Source organism: Phyllobates terribilis, unplaced genomic scaffold (genome assembly GCF_046119375.1).
Source record: "Phyllobates terribilis strain yellow unplaced genomic scaffold, ASM4611937v1 Scaffold_5__5_contigs__length_657084704, whole genome shotgun sequence".
NCBI lineage: Eukaryota > Metazoa > Chordata > Amphibia > Anura > Dendrobatidae > Phyllobates > Phyllobates terribilis.
The window spans coordinates 490,473,477-490,496,831 of NW_027362765.1; positions in this window are offsets into that span (position 1 = coordinate 490,473,477).

Genomic DNA, 23,355 nt, shown 5'->3' on the forward strand with positions numbered 1-23,355 from the left:
CTATGGTTCAAATCTGGGTGTAATCCACCTTTTTGCATAAAAAAATAGTTTGAGTGTCTCGCTGACTGTTCAGACGCAAATATATCTGTTTAAAAGATTCTGGTGTAGGCCAGAGAACTAGAACTGTGGTTTTCCTCTTCCACGGTTCAAATCTGGGTGTAATCCACCTTTTTGCATAAAAAAACAGTTTCAGTGTCTCGCTGAGTGTTCAGACACAAATATATCTGTTTAAAAGATTCTGGTGTAGGCCATAGAACTAGAACTGTGGTTTTCCTCTTCCGCGGTTCAAATCTGGGTGTAATCCACCTTTTTGCATAAAAAAAAAACAGTTTCAGTGTCTCGCTGACTGTTCAGACACAAATATATCTGTTTAAAAGATCTGGTGTAGGCCAGAGAAATAGAACTGTGGTTTTCCTCTTCCATGGTTCAAATCTGGGTGTAATCCACCTTTGTGCATAAAAAAAAAACAGTTTGAGTGTCTCGCTGACTATTCAGACACAAATAAATCTGTTTAAAAGATTCTGGTGTAGGCCAGAGAGCTAGAACTGTGGTTTTCCTCTTCCACGGTTCATACAGTTATATGAAAAAGTTTGGGCACCCCTATTAATCTTAAGCTTAATGTTTTATAAAAATTGGTGTTTTTACAACAACTATTTCATTTTGATATATGTAATAACTGTTGGACACAGTAATGTTTCTGCCTTGAAATGAGGTTTATTGTACTAACAGAAAATGTGCAATCTGCATTCAAACAAAATTTGACAGGTGCATAAGTATGGGCACCCTTATCATTTTCTTGTTTTAAATACTCCTACCTACTTTTTACTGACTTACTAAAGCACTTTTTTTGGTTTTGCAACCTCATTGAGCTTTGAACTTCATAGCCAGGTGTATGCAATCATGAGAAAAGCTACTTAAAGTGGCCACTTGCAAGTTATTCTCCTGTTTGAATCTCCTCTGAAGAGTGGCATCATGGGCTCCTCAAAACAACTGTCAAATGATCTGAAAACAAAGATTATTCAACATAGTTGTTCAGGGGAAGGATACAAAAGGCTGTCTCAGAGATTTAACCTGTCAGTTTCCACTGTGAGGAACATAGTAAGGAAATGGAAGAACACAGGGACAGTTCTTGTTAAGGCCAGAAGTGGCAGGCCAAGAAAAACATCAGAAAGGCAGAGAAGAAGAATGGTGAGATCAGTCAAGGACAATCCTCAGACCACCTCCAGAGAGCTGCAGCATCAACTTGCTGCAGATGGTGTCACTGTGCATCGGTCAACTATACAACGCACTTTGCACAAGAAGAAGCTGTATGGGAGAGTGATGCGAAAGAAGCCGTTTCTGCAAGCACGCCACAAACAGAGTCGGCTGAGTTATGCAAAAGCACATTTGGAGAAGCCAATTTCTTTTTGGAAGAAGGTCCTGTGGACTGATGAAACCAAGATTGAGTTGTTTGGTCATACAAACAGGCGTTATGCATGGCGGCAAAAAAACACAGCATTCTAAGAAAAACACTTGCTACCCACAGTAAAATTTGGTGAAGGCTTTGGGGCTGTGTGGCCAATGCCGGCACCGGGAATTTTGTTAAAGTTGAGGGACGCATGGATTCCACTCAGTATGAGCAGATTCTTGACTATAATGTTCAAGAATCAGTGATAAAGTTGAAGTTACGCAGGGGATGGATCTTTCAGCAAGACAATGATCCAAAACACCGCTCCAAATCTACTCAGGCATTCAAGCAGAGGAACAATTACAATGTTCTGGAATGGCCATCCCAGTCCCCAGACCTGAAAATCATTGAACATCTGTGGGATCATTTGAAGAGGGCTGTCCATGCTCGGCGACCATCAAACTTAACTGAACTGGAATTGTTTTGTAAAGAGGAATGGTCAAAAATACCTTCATCCAGGATCCAGGGAATCATTAAAAGCTACAGGAAGCGACTAGAGGCTGTTATTTTTGCAAAAGGAGGATCTACTAAATATTAATGTCACTTTTCTGGTGAGGTGCCCATACTTATGCACCTGTCAAATTTTGTTTGAATGCAGATTGCACATTTTCTGTTAGTACAATAAACCTCATTTCAAGGCAGAAACAATACTGTGTCCAACAGTTATTACATATATCAAACTGAAATAGCTGTTGCAAAAACACCAATTTTTATAAAACATTAAGCTTAAGATTAATAGGGGTGCCCAAACTTTTTCATATAACTGTATCTCCTTTTTATTATCCTTTTGCCATTGATAGTGCGAGTGTAAGCTTTATTACTTCATTTACAATGGGCAAGGTGCATGGCGGCAAGGGACGTGGAACTGGACGTTCTGGTGATGGTGCGTGCAGAGGACGGGGCCGTGGCCAAGGTGAAAATGTGCCACAACCAACAGCCACATCTTCTCGCTCCCAGTTCTTGACCGAATTACTAGGGAAGCACACAACAGCACCACTATTGCAAACTGATCAGTGTGAACAGGTTATTAATTGAATAGCAGATAATACTTCCAGTCACCTGGGAACCATCACCTCCGGTCTGTCTTCAACACGGTCAAGTGTTAGTAGCCGTGAGTCTCGACCGCATACTCCTCCTCACCCTGATGCTCCTTCCTCCCACCATGCCAAATGTCGTCAGACAGCAACTGATCTCACAGTTGGACACTCTGAAGAGCTGTTTACTGGTCCATTTCCATATTTGGGCCCCTCGCCTGCTCCGCTTGAAGTGGTGGAAGAGGAGATCCCATGTAGCGATGAACAAATATTTGAACAGCCAAGGCCACAGGAAGGCGACGCTGGCAATTTGTCACAAGAGGTGGATAATGACGAGATACAATTACCACGAAGTGAGGAGGAGGACCGTGGTGCGGAAGTGGAAGAGGAGGAGGTGGTGGATGATCTAGTAACTGACCCAACGTGGCAGGAGGACATGCAGAGCGAGGCCAGCAGCACACAGGCTGAGGGAGGCAGAGTACCCCAACAGGCAGGAAGAAGCAGTGTGGTGGCCGCAGACAGAAGGCGGGCAACTATTCTCCATAACACCAACACGAGGGACGTTGCCAGTACAAACGGTAGGTCTTCCCGAGTCTGGAATTTTTTTAAAGACTCCGCTGATAACCCCAAAAAGGCCATTTGTACTACCTGCCAGGCCAGCATCAGCAGGGGTGACAAAACTACCAGCCTGACCACCACCAGCATGATCAGGTACATGTCAGCAAAGCACCCGACTTTGTGGGACGAACCCCAGGGTCACCACTGCTTCTTCCGCTGTTGTGCATGTAAGAGAACCCCCTGTTGTGCGTGCAAGGCAATCCCCTGTCCATACTGCATGCAAAGATGCCCCCACCTCTCAGTCTTCACTTGTTATGGCAGTTTCTCAAGAAATATCATCAACGTCCACGTCCCACCGCAGCGTTCAATTGTCCATATCCCAGACCTTTGAACGAAAGCGCAAATTCGCTGCCAACGCCCCACAGGCCACAGTCCTAAATTCACACATTTGATGACTGCTTGCGTTGGAAATGCTGCCTTTTAGGCTGGTGGAGACAGAATCCTTCTGCAACCTTATGGCGGTGGCCGTCCCTAGGTACTCGGTCCCCAGCCAACACTATTTTGCCTGGTGTGCCATCCCCGCACTACACAAGCACGTGTCCCAAAACATCTGCCGTGCCCTCAACAACGCAGTTACTGGGAGAGTCCACCTGACAACGGACACGTGGACAAGTGCTTGTGGCCAGGGACGGTACACAACCTCCCCACACCTAGGATTGCGGGCCCTATGTCAGTTAGAGTTGCCCCCACAGTGTATAGCTCCTGCGCATCATCCTCCTCCTCCTCCTCATGTTCAGCATCCATCTCAGATATCACCACATCAGTTGCAAGCTGGAAGCACTGCAGTTCTGCCTCCGCCAAGCGGCAACAGGCTGTGCTGAAACTCATAAGCTTAGGTGAGAAACCTCACACTGCTTGTGAGTTGTGGACAGCTGTGAAAGAGCAGGCAGATCTGTGGCTGAGACCACTGAACCTACATCCAGGCATGGTCGTGTGTGACAATAGCCGTAACCTGGTGGCGGCTCTGAGGCAAGGCGAGATCACACACACGTACCATGCCTGGCATATGTGCTTAACCTCGTGGTTCAGCGGTTTCTTAAATCGTACCCCGAGTTGCCAGATCTTCTCATCAAAGTACGCCGCCTGTCAGCCCATTTTCGGAAGTCAGCTACAGCATCCGCCGCCCTTGCTGTGTTGCAGCAGCGTTTGCAGCTTCCAGCACAACGACTGGTGTGTGATGTCCTCACATGTTGGAACTCTACCCTCCACATGTTGCAAAGGATTTGTGAGCAGAAGAGAGCAGTTGTGGAGTACCAGCTGCAACAAGGCCGCCGATATTCAGGTCAGACTCCACACATAAAACCTCAGGAGTGGACGTGGATGTCTGACATATGTACCATCCTGACAAACTTTGAGGAGTCCACCAAGATGGTGAGTGGTGATGACGCCATCACTAGCGTCAGCATCCCACTTGTCTGTCTTTTGCAACGCTCTCTGCAGAGAATTAAAGAGGAGGCATTGCAGCCAGAGTATGATGAGATGGATCAAGAAGCCATAGCGGGCGATTACACACAGCCCAGCCTCATCTCATCCCAACGTGCATTGGGGGACAATGAGGGAGAGGAGTAGGAGGAGGAAGAACAGGAGCTGGTATCATGCACTGTAGACGGTAGTACCTGTACAACTGTCATACCGTCGTTTCAGCGTGGGTGGCCTGAGGACACTGGGGAGGAGGGGGAGGAGGAGAGCATGGTCAGTCGTCAACTTGGTGAGGACACAGAAGTCTTGCCTGTTACCAGTCTGGCACGCATGGCTGACTTTATGTTACACTGCCTTAACCGTGACCCTCGCGTTGTCAAAATGTTGGGTGACACTTTTAGACCCCCGCTACAAGGAGAACTTTCACTCTCTTATTCCTGAGGTGGAGAGGTCTACAAAAATGGGGCCGTACCAGAAGGCCCTCGCTGCAGAACTGTTAAAAAAATTCCCATTTGAACACGCTAGCGGCAGAGGTCACAGTTTGTTGCCCAACCAAGGCATACAGGCGAGAGAGACGCAACTCCAATCCAGCAGAGGCAGGGGAACACTGTCAACGTTCTGGGACAGTTTTCTGAGACCCGCCCAGCTTACAGGCCCTGAGGCGTGGGGTACTCTCACAAGGAGTGGAAAGTTTCAAAAGATTGTGAGGGAGTACCTTGCTGACCGTACCAGCGTCCTCCGTGATTCCTCTGTGCCTTTTAATTATTTGGTATCCAAGCTGGACACTTGGAATGAACTCGCTCTGTACGCCTTGGAGGTCCTGGCCTGCCCTGCCGCTAGCGTGTTATCAGAGCGTGTTTTTAGTGCCGCTGGGGGAATTATAACTGATAAGCGCACTCGCCTATCAACTGACAATGCTGACAAGCTGACCCTTATCAAAATGAACAAGGGCTGGTTTGGGCCAGACTTCTCATCACCACCAAATGACAGCAGAGTAACATAAAGTCAAATCCACTGTGTTATTTCGGGAGGTGTATTCCCATGCACCGCTTCACACCCACACATGGGTATACGCTTCCTCATTTCAGCTGTTTTTCGCTCTTCTCCTTATCCTCAGCCTCCACCACCACTATACCACCAGGGTTGCCAGCATTGCAAGTTCCTCCCTCCTAATTTTTGGCAGCTTTTGCTTGGATGGCATAGGCAAAGACTATGGGAGACCCACTCCCCAATAATGGGAATAATGTTTTTAATATGCTGTACTGCATGGCTCATGTTTGCCAGCATTGCAAGTTCCTCCGTCCTAATTTTTGGCAGCTTTTGCTTGGAAGTCATAGGCAAAGACTATGGGAGACCCACTCCCCAATAATGGGAATAATGTTTTTAATATGCTGTACTGTATGGCTCTTGTTTGCCAGCATTGCAAGTTCCTCCGTCCTAATTTTTGGCAGCTTTTGTTTGGGAGGCATAGGCAAAGACTATGGGAGACCCACTGCTCAATAATGGGAATAATGTTTTTATTATGCTGTACTGCATGGCTCTTGTAAGGGGAATTAAAATTGTCTTGTTAAGCTGCTGTGACCTCCACGTCTCTTCCAAGGGGCATTGATATTGTCTTTTCATTCCACTGCGACCTCCACCAATCTTCCAAGGGGCATTAAAACCGTCTGGTTAAACCACTCTGAACTCCACAGCTCTTCCAAGGGGCATTAAAACCATATGGTTAAACCACTCTGAACTCCACAGCTCTTCCAAGGGGCATTAAAACCGTCTTGTTAAACCACTCTGAACTCCACAGCTCTTCCAAGGGGCATTGAAATGTTGTTTTTAATTACCTCTAACCGCCACGACTCTTCCAACGGGCATTGCATTTCCTCCTAATTTTAGTCAGCTTTTGCTCTTCAATGCATAGGTGAAAACTAAGGGAGACCCACTCCTCAATAATGGGTAGAAGGTTTTTAGTATGCTGTAATCCACGTCTGTTTCAAGGGGCATTGCAGTTCCTCATAATTTTTGGAAAGCCTTCCATTCACTGCTTACGCCAACAGTGCACAGGAGACCCAGTTGCTATAAATGGAAAAAACGGTTTAGTTAAGGCCCTCTGACCTCCATGTCACTTCCAAGGGGCATTGGAGTGCCTCGAAGTTTTTGGTAGGCATTGCACTCACTGTATGCCCTATAATTGTGTAGCCGAACCACTCCTTTTGGTACAGAAACATATCCTACAAGACATGTGTGGTTGACAGGCCTGATATTGATGTGAATGGTCCCTGTTCCTCCTGCTCTTTCTCCTTTGCCACCACCTCATACATCATTCATCACCTGAAGCTTTGTTTTAACGGGAGTCATAGAACTGGGATAGTAGCAGGAAAACATCCAGCAATCTTCGGAGGAAGTAGGATATGGGCCAAAACGCTGACCACCTCAGGCCTAGCCGCTACTACATACATGCGCTTGCATTCCAAGGAACAGAAAGCTAAGGAGATGGATGGCCTCATGAATGATTATGAATAATTTACTCTATGTGTAGGAGGCCGACCACTGCTGCTGTCAACCTTCTGAACTTTGTGTTGAAGCCTGATTGACCCAGGACCCGCAATCCTCTATGTCTGGAGGACGTGTTGCTTCCCAGTGTCCAACTGTGTACTGACTTCCACAATATTAACCCAGTGTGAAGGCGTCAGTGAGATGTACCATCCCTGGCCACATTCATTTGTCCACGTGTTTGTGGTTAGGCTGTTCTTCCCACTCAATGCACTGGGGAGGGCAAAGGTAATGTTTTGATATGCGCGCTTGTGTATAAGGCGCACCGGGACAAATGGAGGCGGCTGGGGACCGTTTAGGACACCCTGCCGCCACCAGGCGGCTGTGAACCACTTGTGGGCACCCGGCCGCGGGGTGGCTGGGGACCGAGTATGGACACCCGGCCGCCGGGCGGCTGGGGACCGTGTGTGGGCACCCGGCTGCGGGGTGGCTGGGGACCGAGTATGGACACCTGACCACTCCCCGGCGGCTGGGGACTGTGCATGGACACCCGGCCGCCGGGCGTCTGGCGACTGAGTATGAATACCAGGCCGCCGATGCAGTCATGACATGGTGGCCGGTGTCTGCCTCCACAAGCCTAAAAGGCCTCATTTCAAATGCAAGCAAGCTAGCAGTATGGTATTGCAGCCTGGGGGTGGGTGGGTGGCAGGCTGCACACTTACTCTTGCATTCCAAGAAAGCAAAGCAGATGCTAACTTCTATCATCATCATCATGCTCCTCACCTTGGCACTCTCAACTCCCTTGATGGAGAAGCCAGGGCCCACCGGAGGAGTCTGGTTGTCTGGTGGGCTCGTCCAATGCTGCCCTAAAGCAGGCCAGGCTAATAAAAGTGTGGGGAAGGTTACCGGGACAAATAGGGGCGGCTGGGGACCGTTTATGGACACCCGGCTGCCCCCAGGCGGCGGGGGACCGTGTGTGGGCACCCGGCCGCGGGGCGGGCTAGGGACCGAGTATGGACACCCGGCCGCCGGGCGGCTGGGGACTGAGTATGGATACCAGGCCGCCGACGCAGTCATGACATGGTGGCGTCTGCCTCCACAAGCCTAAAAGGCCTCATTTCAAGTGCAAGCAAGCAAGCAGTATGATATTGCAGCCTGGGGGTGGGTTGGTGGCAGGCTGCATGCTTGCGCTTGCATTGCAAGGAATGGGGGAGGTGCAATTGAACATTGCCCTGGGACAAGGACTTGCACGGGGATAGTTGCAAGTCTGCATCTTCTGATGCGGCAAAGATCACTTCTGATGGGCACACTTTTAGGCAGTGACCTGGGAGTCAGAGATGCTTCCAGGGGTCTTCCCCATGCTGTTCCCATGTCTTTTCAGCACTGTATGCATGTGTCACACAGCACATGGCCAGATAAGGTTGTAAAATGTTAAAATGACATTTCCTGGTGAATGCATTTGTCACGGTTGAAAGCAATACAAAAGTGCAAAAACGCATAAAAAATGCTACTTGTGAACATAGCCCAAGGTGTGGAGGAGTATTTTTGTTTTTGGTTATTTATTTTACCTTATACACAAGTCTTTACCCTGGAAAGGAAGTTCCTTAACATATTTCACAGGAAAGCATTTTCAGTTTTGTTTTTTAACGTTTTATTGTGAGCCCGTAAAAATGGCTTAATACCTCTGACCACGTTGTTGACAGCAGTGATCTGGGGGTCAGAAATGCTTCCTGGGGTGATCCCCATGCTGTCCCCATGTCACTTGAGCACTGTCACTATTGTTTTGGGCACTTTTTAGGCTTTCTATAGACTACCAGGGGTGCCGCCGCAAAAATGCTCGGGTCTCCCATAGACTAACATTGGGCTCGTTGCTCGGGTCGAGCACCCGAGTATCACTGTGAACTCGGCCCGAGCTTCGAGCACCCGAGCATTTTAGTGCTCGCTCAACACTAATAATGACCGAATACTACAATACTGATCGTTAATAAAAAAGACAATCAAAATACTGATATTTCCATAAGTGCCATTATACACGAGCTCTAAACATAGTATACAGTGTATAGTGTCAGTGTACAGGTAACACACTGACTTACCAGTGACGTCTCTAGTTGAAGTCCTTCATCTTCGCTTTGTTTCTTCATCCAGCGCAGGCTGCCATCACTTCTTCCTGCTAGGACTCGTCTCTGCAGAAAATAACACATAGTCATCTAGAGCACCGCTTCCAGAGCACATTCCCCAATTTTTGCCCAAATTCTACACTATGCCAGATTAAGAAAGAAAGTGACATAGTGCCACCCTGCACAGAAATAGGACCTCCCCCATTGAAAACAGCAGTAATAATATCCCTTAATTAGCCCCTACAGTAATAATGTCCCACATCCAGGTCCCCCCATTTGTCTCATTCCTGGCCCCTACATGTCTCATTCCTGGCCTGCATATATCTGTTCCCTATATTGTAGCTTTTCAGTGCAAGCAAATTTAAAAAAAAAAAAAAAAAAAAAAGTTTATTCTTACTTGGCCGCGGTCCAGCGGTAGGTACAGTGTAGGTACCGTCCCAATTTAGGGTCACCTTGCCGCTGGTGGGACGGCTTGTATACTTTTTTTGATCAAAAATAGTTCACTAAGTACCCTATATTTAATATGCAACTTTACTTTACATTTATATATAATGATGGTAGGGTATGAGATATATTTTTTGTCTTTTGTAGGTTTTGCTTCTTTTTGCTAGTGTGAACATGCTCCTATTTCTTGCATGTGTACCATCTTAGACCTCAGTTCACATTGCTTGGTTTTTTGTCTTGTTTGAATTCTGTGCAAATTAAGGGTGTGGCATCCCCTTTGTTGAGCTGATTAGTATATATGTAGCTTACCATGGGCCTAGGTGGTCTGAAGTTGGGACCCGGTCCTATTTGTCTACCCTTTTATATGCATTACTTCAACTTTGATATACAGTAAGGTTTTTAATATAGACAGTGTAGGTACCGTCCCAATTTAGGGTCACCTTGCCGCTGGTGGGACGGCTTGTATACTTTTTTTGATCAAAAATAGTTCACTAAGGACCCTATATTTAATATGCAACTTTGCTTTACATTTATATATAATGATGGTAGGGTGTAAGATATATTTTTTGTCTTTTGTAGGTTTTGCTTCTTTTTGCTAGTATGAACATGCTCCTATTTCTTGCATGTGTACCATCTTAGACCTCAGTTCACATTGTTTGGTTTTTTGTCTTGTTTGCATTATGTGCAAATTAAGGGTGTGGCATCCCCTTTGTTGAGCTGATTAGTATATATGTAGCTTACCATGGGCCTAGGTGGTCTGAAGTTGGGACCCGGTCCTATTTGTCTACCCTTTTATATGCATTACTTCAACTTTGATATACAGTAAGGTTTTTAATATAGACAGTGTAGGTACCGTCCCAATTTAGGGTCACCTTGCCGCTGGTGGGACGGCTTGTATACTTTTTTTGATCAAAAATAGTTCACTAAGTACCCTATATTTAATATGCAACTTTGCTTTACATTTATATATAATGATGGTAGGGTATGAGATATATTTTTTGTCTTTTGTAGGTTTTGCTTCTTTTTGCTAGTGTGAACATGCTCCTATTTCTTGCATGTGTACCATCTTAGACCTCAGTTCACATTGCTTGGTTTTTTGTCTTGTTTGCATTCTGTGCAAATTAAGGGTGTGGCATCCCCTTTGTTGAGCTGATTAGTATATATGTAGCTTACCAGGGGCCTAGGTGGTCTGAAGTTGGGACCCGGTCCTATTTGTCTACCCTTTTATATGCATTACTTCAACTTTGATATACAGTAAGGTTTTTAATATAGACAGTGTAGGTACCGTCCCAATTTAGGGTCACCTTGCCGCTGGTGGGACGGCTTGTATACTTTTTTTGATCAAAAATAGTTCACTAAGTACCCTATATTTAATATGCAACTTTGCTTTACATTTATATATAATGATGGTAGGGTATGAGATATATTTTTTGTCTTTTGTAGGTTCTGTTCCCTATATTGTAGCTTTTCAGTGCAAGCAAATTTAAAAAAAAAAAAAAGAAAAGTTTATTCTTACTTGGCCGCAGTCCAGCGGCAACTTGTTCCTGCTTGATAAGCATCAGTTGCCGACATCTGACTGGCTGGCAACTGTTAACCATTGCCTTGCAGGAAGCCAATGGCTTGCTGCATGATAATATATTTTAACTGAACGCGCGCCCTCGGACGCACGTTGAGTTGAACACTTAACCGGTTCAACCTATTCCTGCCCCTGGGGCCTGGTGAACAGAAGCAAAAGAGAGGGTTGCTCTGACCAGGTGAGACACGCTGCCGGTGTGTCTCACCCAGTTCAGGCCCCCTTTTTGCTTCTGTCCACTAGGTCCCATAGACCAGTAAAATACTAATGCCCTGATGGCGGCCCTGCCCACTTCCACTCATCCCTGACCTTTATAATCATTTTACTGGTGATAAATGGTTTTCTAAACTAGATCTTAGAGGGTCTTCTAATTTGATATGCATTTGGAAGGGTGATGAATGGAAAACGGCGGTTTTAATGTCTGAGGATCTATTTGGAAATCTCGTCATGCCTTTTGGGTTAACCGATACCCCAGCAGTTTTTCAAAACTTTATGAATGATATATTTTCTGATTAGATTGGAATGTTTATTGTGGTACACCGGGTTGTCATTCTAATGATTGCCCCTGATCTGGATTCGCACAATGAACATGTCCATTTTGTTTTACAAAACCTTAGAGAAAATTCTTTATTTACTCAATTGAAGAAATGTACTTTTTCTGTCCAAGAAATATCATTTCTGGGGTTCATTGTACTGGCTGAATGCTTTAAGATGGATCCTGGGAAGGTGCAGGTCATAATTGATTGAGTTCAACTTCAATACCTTAAAGCAGGGGTGGGGAACCTTTTTTTCTGCCTAGGGCCATTTGGAAAGTTTTACCATCATGGGGTCTACACAAAATTATCGACTTGAAAATTACCCTACTATATTTGGTCAAACAATTACCGTATTTTTCGGACTATAAGACTCACTTTTTTCCTCCAAAATTTTGGAGTAAAATGGGTGGGGGTGTGTATATATACATATATATATTGGGTGTGGGGGGAGTGGTAGCGGTGTCTACACTGTCCCCGCTGCTAAACAAAATGAATATTCAGTGCTCCCCATGGGGCGTGGGGAGCACTGAATATTCATGCTCCTTAAGGGCAGCACACAGTGTAGCCGCAGTCCCGGCGTGGGGAGCAGTGACTTCCGGCAGCTGATCTCTCCTTGTGAGCCGCGCATGGCAGTGACGTCATGCCCGGCTCACATGGAGAGGTTAGTGCGGGCAGACAGAACGCAGTGCTGGAGGAGAGAAGAAAGGTGAGCAGGAGTGTTTATATTTTTTTTATGTGCTGCATGATGGGGATTAAGGGGACCATGCATACTAGGATAGGGATTAGGGGTGCCATGCATACTAGGATAGGGATTAGGGGTGCCATGCATACCAGGATAGGGATGAGGGGTGCCATGCATACCAGGATAGGGATTAGGGGTGCCATGCATACCTGGATAGGGATGAGGGGTGCCATATATACCAGAACAGGGATGAGGGGTCCCATGCATACCAGGATAGGGATTAGGGGTGCCTTGCATACCCGGGATAGGGATTAGGGGTGCCATGCATACCAGGATTGGGATTAGGGGTGCCATGCATACCAGGACAGGGATGAGGGGTTACATGCATACCAGGATAGGGATGAGGAGTGCCATACATACCAGGACAGGGATGAGGGGTCCCATGCATACCAGGATAGGGATTAGGGGTGCCATGCATACCAGGATAGGGATTAGGGGTGCCTTGCATACCCGGGATAGGGATTAGGGGTGCCATGCATACCAGGATAGGGATGAGGGGTGCCAGGCATACCAGGACAGGGATGAGGGGTGCCATGCATACCAGGACAGGGATGAGGGGTGCCATGCATACCAGGATTGAGGGGTTCCATGCATACCAGAATGAAGGGATGCCAGGCATACCAGGATGGGGATGGGGACTACGTATAAAAGGAAGGGGGGGGGCATATATACCAGGATGGGGGATATTGTCAGAATTGGGGGACATTACCCCTATACCAGTGTCAGCATAAGACCCCTCCCCCTTAAAAGTGCATCATGACCACATTTTTTTGCTTAAATTTTTTATTTTTATTTTCCTCCTCTAAAACCTAGGTGCGTCTTATGGTCCAGTGCATCTTATAGTCCGAAAAATACGGTAATTAACTGGCCCCTAATGTGAAGTTTGCAGCTGCTTCTCTTTGGTGTGGCTTTGATGTTTGGTGATATTGAGAACAGAAGCGGGAGTAAGGTTAAATAGAAGCACCTGCATAGTGATAGGATGGACTAGATAGCAAATGGAAAACACCTTCTGTTAAAAAGGAGTGGACAAAAGACTGCAGCAAGACTGCTGTATACTCTCTTGCTTCCTCCCCTGCCCAGGAGCTGTGACAGTATAGTCCTCCATACAGTATTATGAGCACCACATAGTCCTCCATACAGTATAATGGCCCCACATAGTCCTCCATACAGTATTATGGATACCACTAAGTCCTCCATAAAATAATTATGGGCCCCATGTATTGCTCGATACAGAATAATGGACCCCATATAATGCTCCGTATGGAATACTGGCCCCCATATAATACTCCATACAGAATAATGCACCCCATATAATGCTCCATAAAGAATAATGGACCCCTTAAAATGCTCCATGTAGAATAATGGACCCCATATAATGCTCCATACAGAATGCTGGCCCCCATATAACTCTCCATACAGAATACTGGCCCCCATATAATGCTGATTACAGAATACTGGCCCCCATATAATGCTCCATGCAGGCTGTGCCCCCACATAATGCCCCATGCAGGCTGTGCTCCCACATAATGCCCCATGCAGGCTGTGCCCCTACATAATGCCCCATGCAGGCTGTGCCCCCATATAATGCCCCACGCAGGCTGTGCCCCCATATAATGCCTCATGGGCCCCATATAATGCCCCATGCCTCCTGAGCCCCCATATAATGCCCCATTCAGACTGTGCCCCCATATAATGCCCCATGCAGGCTGGGGACCCATAAAATGACCCATGCCTCCTGGGCCCCCATATAATGTCCCATGCAGGCTGTGCCCCTATATAATGCCCCATGCCTCCTGGGGCCCCAATATAATGCCCCATGCAGGCTGGGTCCCCATATAATGCCCCATGCCTCCTGGGCCCCCATTTAATGCCCCATGCACGTGCCCCAAATAATGCCCCATGCAGGTGCCCCATACAATGCCCCATGCAGATGCACCATATAATGCCCCCTGCAGGTGCCCCATATAATGCCTCATGCAGGTGACCCCATGTAATGCCCCATGCAGGTGCCCCCATATAATGCCTCATGCAGGTGACCCCATATTATGCCCCATGCAGGTGCCCCATGCCTCCATACATAAAAAAATATAAAAAAACCAAATACCTCATCTCGCCTCAACTGCTGCCGCTGCTCTGGACTCCTCAGCCGCGTAGCGGTCTTCCCGCTCTGTGCTGCCTGTGACGGCTCAGCAGGTGGCGCGGTGGAAAGACGTCATCGAGCCCTCTGACCTGAGACGTCACAGTGCAGCAGCCGCAGAGGATACAGAAATTGCTGCGGAGGTACAGGGAGAGGTAAGTATTGTGCCGGGCCGCCGGGGCCCTGAGCAAGTAGGGGGGGTGGGCGCTGTCACTGCTCTCCTCTGCTCACGGGTCCCATAGTGCGCCGGGGTGCCCGATGGCGAGTGGGCCCCCCCCACCTGCTCAGGGCCCCGGCACTTCCCCGGGTGCACCGGATGCTGGCACCAAGCCTGGTAGGGGCTCATATATAAGATTATCTCAGCACAGGGACATTTTATTCAAACACAACCAATTGTGGATCGTATTATAATTTCAAGATTTATTGATTAAAATCAACTTTTTTTCAAGGGAAAATTCCTTTAAGGGTTTTGTTAATTCTCTTCACTAGACCATCTGTCTGTGGATGGTACACCGACGTGTGCAATTGTTTTATCTGGAGTAGTTTACACAATTCCTTTGTAACCTTGGACATAAAATGAGTCCCCTGATCTATAAGGGTATGTGCCCACGATCCGGCCATAGCAGTTCTTTGGACACCGCATATTTTTGCTGTGTCCAAAATGCTGCGTTCTATTGAATGCAGGTAAATCCAAATGTGTTCACTGAACCGTGGATTTACCGCATTCAATACATTCTAGTGGTCAAATTTCTTTTGCGGAGACTATTGACTCCGCAAGATAAATTGACATGATGTGGTCTTGAAAGACGTGCCGCATATCAGTGGGCCAAAAGAACCATTGAACAATATGCTCTTGATTCTTTTTAACCTCTAGGTGACCACCCAGCATGTGTTTTTGAGCCATCTCAAGCACTGCCTGACAGTACAATTGGTGTCACTACCAACTGTTCCAATACTTCGTCCTTGATTTTGTCAATCCAATAAAACAACTCCTGGTTGACCACCATATGCGGAAAAATTGCTTCTGCCCCGGTTGGTGAGCCACCCCATTTACCGATATACAGTATCACCCTTTCTTGTGCCTGGGTTAGAGTGGGATCCTGGAGCTGAGCTGTCCTAAAAGCCCCTTGGGATATGTGGTCTCCACCTCTCCTGCCAACACCTCTAGGGGAAACCTGTTAGGTTTACACTCTTTCTCTATGGGGGTGACCCCTACGACAGGTATTCCTGACTCAGAATCTTCGGGTTCCACACCCGGACAGTACTTTTCCATGGGAGGGTTAATTTTACTCTTCCACAGGGACCAGAACAGGGGCAAGTCTCTTCCCAAAACAGTATCGTAAGGAAAGGTCTTCACCACTCCCACTACATGTTTAGCCTCCCCGCACAGAGTGGAAAAGGTAACCTCCGCCGTCGGATACTAGCAGAGTTCGCCATGTATAGAAATGACTGCAACTTTTCCCCAGTGGTTTCTAAAGCAGAGATCAATGACCGATGGACGAGGGTCACTAGGCTCCATTGGTCCAAGAGAGCCTTCGCCCGGTGTCCATTGACGCGCACCTGGCACAGATGGGGTTCACCCACTGGGACGACAGTGTCCGCGATGTAGATGGCCTGGGCATACATTGATATTGATACCCGGTGAGTAAACCCACAGTCCATGGATTCAGCAGTCAGGGGGGCAGTTGGCAGCCACATGTCCTGACCCTTGGTACCACTAGCACCTGATAGCGGTGGCAACACAAGTCCACAAGACCAGTTTATGGCAAACTGGTCTTCTGCCACCCTCACTCTGGAGTAGTGTTGAGCCACCCCCGTAGTGTTCGAGTTCGGTTCGGTTCGTCGAACACCCGTGTGTTCGCCGAACTGTTCGTCGAACTGTTCGTCGAACACTTTCGAACACCGTTAAAACCAATGGCAGGCAAACAAAAACACATAGAAACACATAGAAAACACCTTCAAAGGTGTCCAAAAGCTGACAAACTGCTCAGAAGACACAACTAACACATGGAAAAGTGACAAGTACATATAGTCATGCGAAAAGAAAAGAGGTGGAGGAGTAAAAGGAGGGGGAGACACAGATATAGGCATGTCATGCCCTTCTAAAATCCAAAAAGTGAGAAGCCGACACGTTCAGTCCGCTCCTGCCCGTGCCACCTCCGCGTCGCTGGGTTTGTGCCAGAGCCGCGGTGAACCCTGACGGCCAGCCCCCCTCTCCCAATACTGGTGCCTGTCCGCTGGTGGGTCGAGCGAGCCCCCCTGTGGTGGAGGCAGCTCTAAGCTTTTTAATTTAAATTGTCTCTCTAATTTGAATGAATATACTTTAAATCCATTTACAAGGATCTATTGGAGGGCAAGTCTCATGCCAGCAGCCGCGTAATTCCAGCTCCAGTAGCGTCCACTAAAGCTGCCGCAGTTAAAAAACTTTTATAAGGATCAAGCTCGGCTGTCCACCGCAATGCATCCTACTGCCAGTACCAGCCCCTATACCTTGGGGTGCCTCCTGATGCTCTTCACTGAGTATCCCGTGGTCCCGAAGCATATCCTTTGAAAAAATTAAGTGTCCAAACTACAGGTGGTGTAGCTTGCTTAACAGCCGGGATAATCCGCTGACTAGCAGACACTGCTACTAGGCACAAAGTATTTCCTGGGCTAGATGCAGTTAAAAATTTGTAATTAGATACTCTCGTTGGATGCTGAGAAAGCATTCCATAGAGTCTCCTGGCACGCCATATATGATTCTCTTAAAAAGCTTGGGGTAGGGGTCTAGGGGACCCTTTTATAGCCAAAATCATGGCCCTGTATCGCAATACGTCACCTAGGCTGAAGATAAATGGAACTGTAGCACCCTGAGGGCTCGGTTGCTACAGAGGTATTGCACCTCACCCAAAGGTGTGATATCTCACTCTCAGGTAAGGATGTAGTGTGGATCAGGACCCGACACCTGCATGCATTACACCACATTGCCGTGGGGCAGGGCGACCAATATGCCCCTGAGATGGGCACGACAGTCCCTGTCCCTGGCTGGAGTGGGGGGAGGGAACACTGAGGAAGGGGAACCCTGTAGTGCAGGAGCAGGGAGGAAGCAGTTCCTGGGTGCATTGAGAAGGGAGTATAAAAGGTGGGCACCATCTTAGTTCAGTGCAGAGAAGTCTGAGCAGAAGTGGCAGGGAGCAGGGGCTCTGCATGAGCTCTGCTCCGGAGGCGGGCCTAGTAACAGAGGCCCAGGCCTGGAAGAGGGAGAAGGAAGGAAGAGGAGCGGAGAAGGCTCCAGGAACGAGGAACGAAGGGATCCCAGGGGTGCGGACGGGCGAGTCGCCACCGCACGCCCGAATCCACCTGCGTGGAGGGGTCAGGCCAAAGGGGGAGACCGGTCCCCGAAACTAGTGGAGGCAGGAAACGACCCTCAGCTAGAAACAGGAGGCTGTGACATTTTATGTGGCGCAGCCCCTCGCTACACCCGCTAGGAAGGCACCACATAGGGTCAGGGAAACTGGCGCCAAGTTTACCAAGAGGAGGCCCGAGGCAGCCGGACAGAAGGGTTGGTAAGAAAGGCCAGACAAAGGACACACAAAGGGGGTCCTGTGAAGCGCTCCAAAGTTATCTGGGAGTTGTCTGAGCCCCTCACCTGGTGAGCACAGTACGACGTGGGCAGCCGTTACCTGCAGACGTGGTCTGGATAATAAGAACTGTGAGTAAAGGCCCTGGACTGCATCACTGACTCCGTGTCGTTACTGCTGCTGCCCTGCACCATCACTCCCATCCTCCGCATACACTGCCCTGAGGCTATACTCCTCCCGTGGGGAGTTATGCTACGCTCTGCTGCACCCACAACACCAGCCTCAGCGGTCTGCCCTGGAGCGGCGGTTCATTCTGACCGCAATCCACGGGTGGCGTAGTCGGACATTTAAACATCAAAACCACATAAATAGTTCCACCACTGGTTTGACCGCCCTGAGCCACGGAACCGGGTCGCCGCCACGGAGACTACAACCACCAGCATCCACCAAAAAGGGTCCGGCTCCGGGTGTCCCAAGGCCCAGGGGGCGCGTCAGAACATTTTCATCACCTTTCACAATCACCAATGGGACAAGGCAGGGATGTCCTCTGTCCCCTCTCTTATACATCCTAGTGACGGAGCACCTGCTCTCATCAATTCGCCATAACCCCAATATTAGGTGGATTGAGGTGGGAGGCACCGAGTACAAGTGCTCTCTCTTTGCTGATGATGTCCTAGTATATATCACTCAATCACATATATCCATCCATGCTGTTATGGCTGAAATAGATCACTTTGTTACATGGTCAAATTTTAAAATCAATGCAGCGAAGTCTGAGGCCCTCGATGTCTCCCTCCCCAAATCCATATAGGATTCCATCCAGTCCAACTTTCCCTTTGCCTGGCCCTCACAGGGTATCAAATACTTAGGAATTCCTATTCATAGAGACCTCTCCCATCTATGTTATATTAATTTTGGGCCCTTTATTGAACAACTCCATACAGACCACGGTTGGCAAGTTAGAACTGTAAGATTCACTACGTGAACCACTGGTGTTTTGTGGAAAAGCACATGTACACTGTGTTCCAAATTATTATGCAAAAAGTGTTTAGGAGTGATAAGGGAAGAATTTGTTTGTTTGTCAGTTAAACTCATTGATGGTGATGTGTGTCAGGGCTCTTTATATCACTGTAAGCAATTGCAGACACCAGTGCTAATTAGTTTGGCAGGTGTGTCCAATGAAAGGCAAGACTACTTAAGAAGGCTGTCTCACATTATTAAGCAGCCTACATTTTCTGCCAAAATGGGAAAGAAAAAGGATGTGTCGGCTGCTGAAAAGCAACAAATTGTGGAGTGTTTAGGTCAAGGCATGACTACAATCAACATTGTGCGATGATCAGGATGAAGTGTCGTGGCAATCAAGAAGTATGTAGCTGATTCACAGTACACATGTGTGCGTGCTGATAAGGGCAAATTGAGGACTCTTTCCTACAGGCAATTACGTCAGGTTGAAAGAGCAGCGGCAAAAAAGCCTTGTCATAGCAGCAGACAAGTTTTTGAAGCTGCTGGTGCCTCCAACGTCCCCCGAACAACAAGATGCAGGGTCCTTCAGAGGTTTGCAGCTGTGCATACGCCATCCTGTCGACCTCCTCTATCCACTTCACACAAGCAGAAACGGCTCCAGTGGGCCAAACATTACATGAAGACTGATTTCAAAACTGTTTTGTTCATGGATGAGTGCCGTGCAGCGCTCGATGGTCCAGATGGATGGAGTGGAGGATGGCTGGTTGATGGACACCCCACGCAAACACGGCTACAGCGCCAACAAGGAGGAGTTGGAGTAATGTTTTGGGCTGGAATCATGGGGAGAGAGATTGTCGGCCCCTTTAGGATCCCTGAAGGCGCTAAAGATGAACTCCATAATGTATGTGGATTTTCTCAAACAGAACTTCCTGCCATGGTTCAAGAAGAAGAACCGTGTATTTCACAGCAAGATCATTTTTTTGCATGATAATGCACCATCTCATGCTGCACATAAAACATCTGCATCTCTGGCTGATATGGGCATAAAAGGGGACAAACTTATGGTGTGACCCCCATGCTCCCCTGACCTCTACCCCATTCAGAACCTTTGGAGCATCATTAAAAGGAGTGTCTATGATGGCGGGAGGCAGTTCACATCTAAGCAACAGCTCTGGGAGGGTATTCTGTCCTCATGCAAAACAATTGAAGCAGAAACCATCCAAAACCTGACAAATTCAATGGACGAGAGAGTTCAGAAGCTCCTTTCGAACAAGGGGTCCTATGTGAAAATGTAACATCACCTAGAATAAAGTTTTGAGTTGAAAACAGTTTGATTTCAGTTTCTAACAACCTGCTAATGCTTATAATTTCAAAAATGACCATTTTTTTGGTCTTTATTAAAATGAAAAGGTTGATCGAAAAGTTTTGGGGATCTAAGAGTGTGGCAACCCAGTAGTCATGATTACTTCAAATTCTGACAATATGAGGGTCATGCTGCAGGTAGTGCAGCAAGAAGGCACTTATGTGTCTTGCGCATCTCGGAGCCCCAAAATTATTTTCCGGGCTAGATGCAGCTAAAAATTATTATTAATTTTAAATCTGGTGAAGCTTTAGTATAGATGGCCTAATAGGATCAGTGCTGCACACTGCTACAAAGCCCAAATTATTTTCCAGTCAAGATACAGATAAACATGATTAGTAATTTTAAATCTGGTGGAGCTTATTATAGATGGTCTAATAGAATCAGTGCTGCACACTGCTACAAAGCCCAAATTATTTTCCAGTCAAGATACAGATAAACATGATTAGTAATTTTAAATCTGGTGGAGCTTATTATAGATGGCCTAATAGAATCAGTGCTGCACACTGCTACAAAGCCCAAATTATTTTCCAGCCAAGATACAGATAAACATGATTAGTAATTTGAAAGCTTAAAACGGTTGGTAGGGTGATTTTAACCAATCATCAAGCTTTTACTCTCCCCAGGATGACACAGGGGTAGAAAAGTCGTTTCGGATCCATGATTTGTTCATCTTTATGAACGTGAGTCTGTCTACATTATCAGTGGAGAGCCGCGTGCGCTTATCTGTCAGCACACCACCAGCAGCACTGAACACACGTTCAGACAGAACGCTGGCTGCGGGGCATGACAAGATCTCTAAGGCGTAAGTGGATAGCTCCGGCCATTTATCCAGATTGGAAGCCCAAAAAGAGCAAGGGTCCAGTGACACAGTCATGGCTTCAATGTTTACTTGGAGATACTCCTGTACCATCGTCTCTAGGCGTTGACTATGTGTCAGACTTCTTGTCTCCTGTGGCCTTGCAAAGGATGGGCTAAAAAAGTGGTGAAATGATTCCTCAAAATTGATGTTACCAGCAGATACTGTGGTTCTGTTACGGTTTGAGTGCTGAACACTTGACGGTCCCACGGTTGGCAAGTTGGAACTGTGAGATTCACTACGTGCACCACTGGTATTTTGTGGAAAAGCACATGTAAGATTCTGCAACAGTCTCTGCTGATACTCCTGCATGCGTGCATCCCTTTCTATGGCAGGAATAATTTCTGCAAATTTACTTTTGTACCGGGGATCTAACAGTGTGGCAACCCAGTAGTCAGGATTATTTCTAATTCTCACAATTCGAGGGTCATGTTGCAGGTAGTGCAGCAAGAAGTCACTCATGTGTGTTGCGCATCCAGGAGCACCAAGTCCCTGTTGTGTTGGTGGCGAGGTAACAATCATGCTTCCTTCCTCTGTCCTCTCCCCCCAACCTCGCACAACAGAAATGTGATCAAGGTCTCCCTCATCTGATGAGTCTTCCATCAGTTCGTCCTCCACTACTTCCTGAGCTCCTGCACCTTCCTCACTAGTTTGGCTGCTACCATGCGCCCTGGTAAAACCATCTCCGCCACCCTCACATGCCTGCCGCCTTGGTGCTGCCGACCGTCTGGACCTTGCAGATGTTAGCCCTTCCGCATACAACTCCTCCTCCTCTACTTCCTCCACCTCCTCTTGTGCCACCACCTGACTCCGAATTCTGTTTAACATGTGCTCCAGCATGTAAATCACCGGAATAGTCGTGCTGATAATGGCATCGTCAGCGCTAAACATCTTCGTCGCCATTTCAAAACTGTGCAGAAGGGTGCATAGGTCGCTGATCTGAGACCACTCCTCCAGAGTGATTTGCCCCACCTCTGGATCTCGTTGGCCCAGGCTATACGTCATAACGTATTGCACCAGGGCTTGTCGGTGCTGCCACAGTCGCTGCAACATGTGCAGAGTTGAATTCCACCGGGTAGGCACATCGCATTTTAGCCGGTGAAGTGGCAGGCCCAACGACTTCTGTAGAGATGTAAGTAGCTGAGCTGCGGGATGCGAACGGCGGAAGTGAGCACACAGTGACCGTGCCCTCTGCAGAAGGCCATCTAGTCTGGGATAGTGGGCTAAAAATTGCTGGACAACCAGGTTCAACACGTGAGCCATACAAGGCACGTGTGTGACATTGCCCCGGCGAAGGGCCGCACCCAGGTTTGCAGCATTGTCGCACACGGCCTTCCCTGGTTTCAGGTCCAGTGGAGACAACCTTTCATGAAATTGGTTCTCCAGAGCTGACCACAACTCCTCAGCTGTGTGACTCACATTTCCCAGACATTTCAATGTAAAAACCGCCTGATGACGTTGAGCCCTACTGCCAGCATAGTAAGGAGGTGTGCAGGATCCCTTCTGCGCAGTTAGAAAGCTTGTGGCATGACCAGACAGGCTTTGGGTGCAGGTGGAAGACCGAGAGGAGGTTGAGGAGGCAGAAGCAGTGGAGGAACTTTGACATAAAGAGGATTGACGCACAACTCGTGGGGACGGCAAGACTTGGACAGCAGCCCCTTGTCCTGCTGTCACCATAGTTACCCAGTGCCCAGTCAGCGACATGTAACGCCCCTGTCCATGCCTACTCGTCCAAGTGTCTGTGGTGAAATGCACCCTGTCACACACAGAGTTTCTCAAAGAAGCGGTGATGTTGTGTGCGACATGCTGGTGGAGCGCAGGCACACCTTTCTTTGAGAAGTAGTGCCGACTGGGCATCTGGTACTGGGGCACTGCGACGGACATAAGGTCTCGAAAATCCTCTGTGTCCACCAGGCGGAAAGGCAGCATTTCTGTAGCCAAGAGCTTGCAGATGGTGAAATTCAACCTCTTAGCTTTCTCATGGCTAGGAGGAAATGGTCTTTTACTTGTCCACATCTGAGGGACCGAGGGCTGGCTATTGTGCTTAGACGGGGTTGATAAG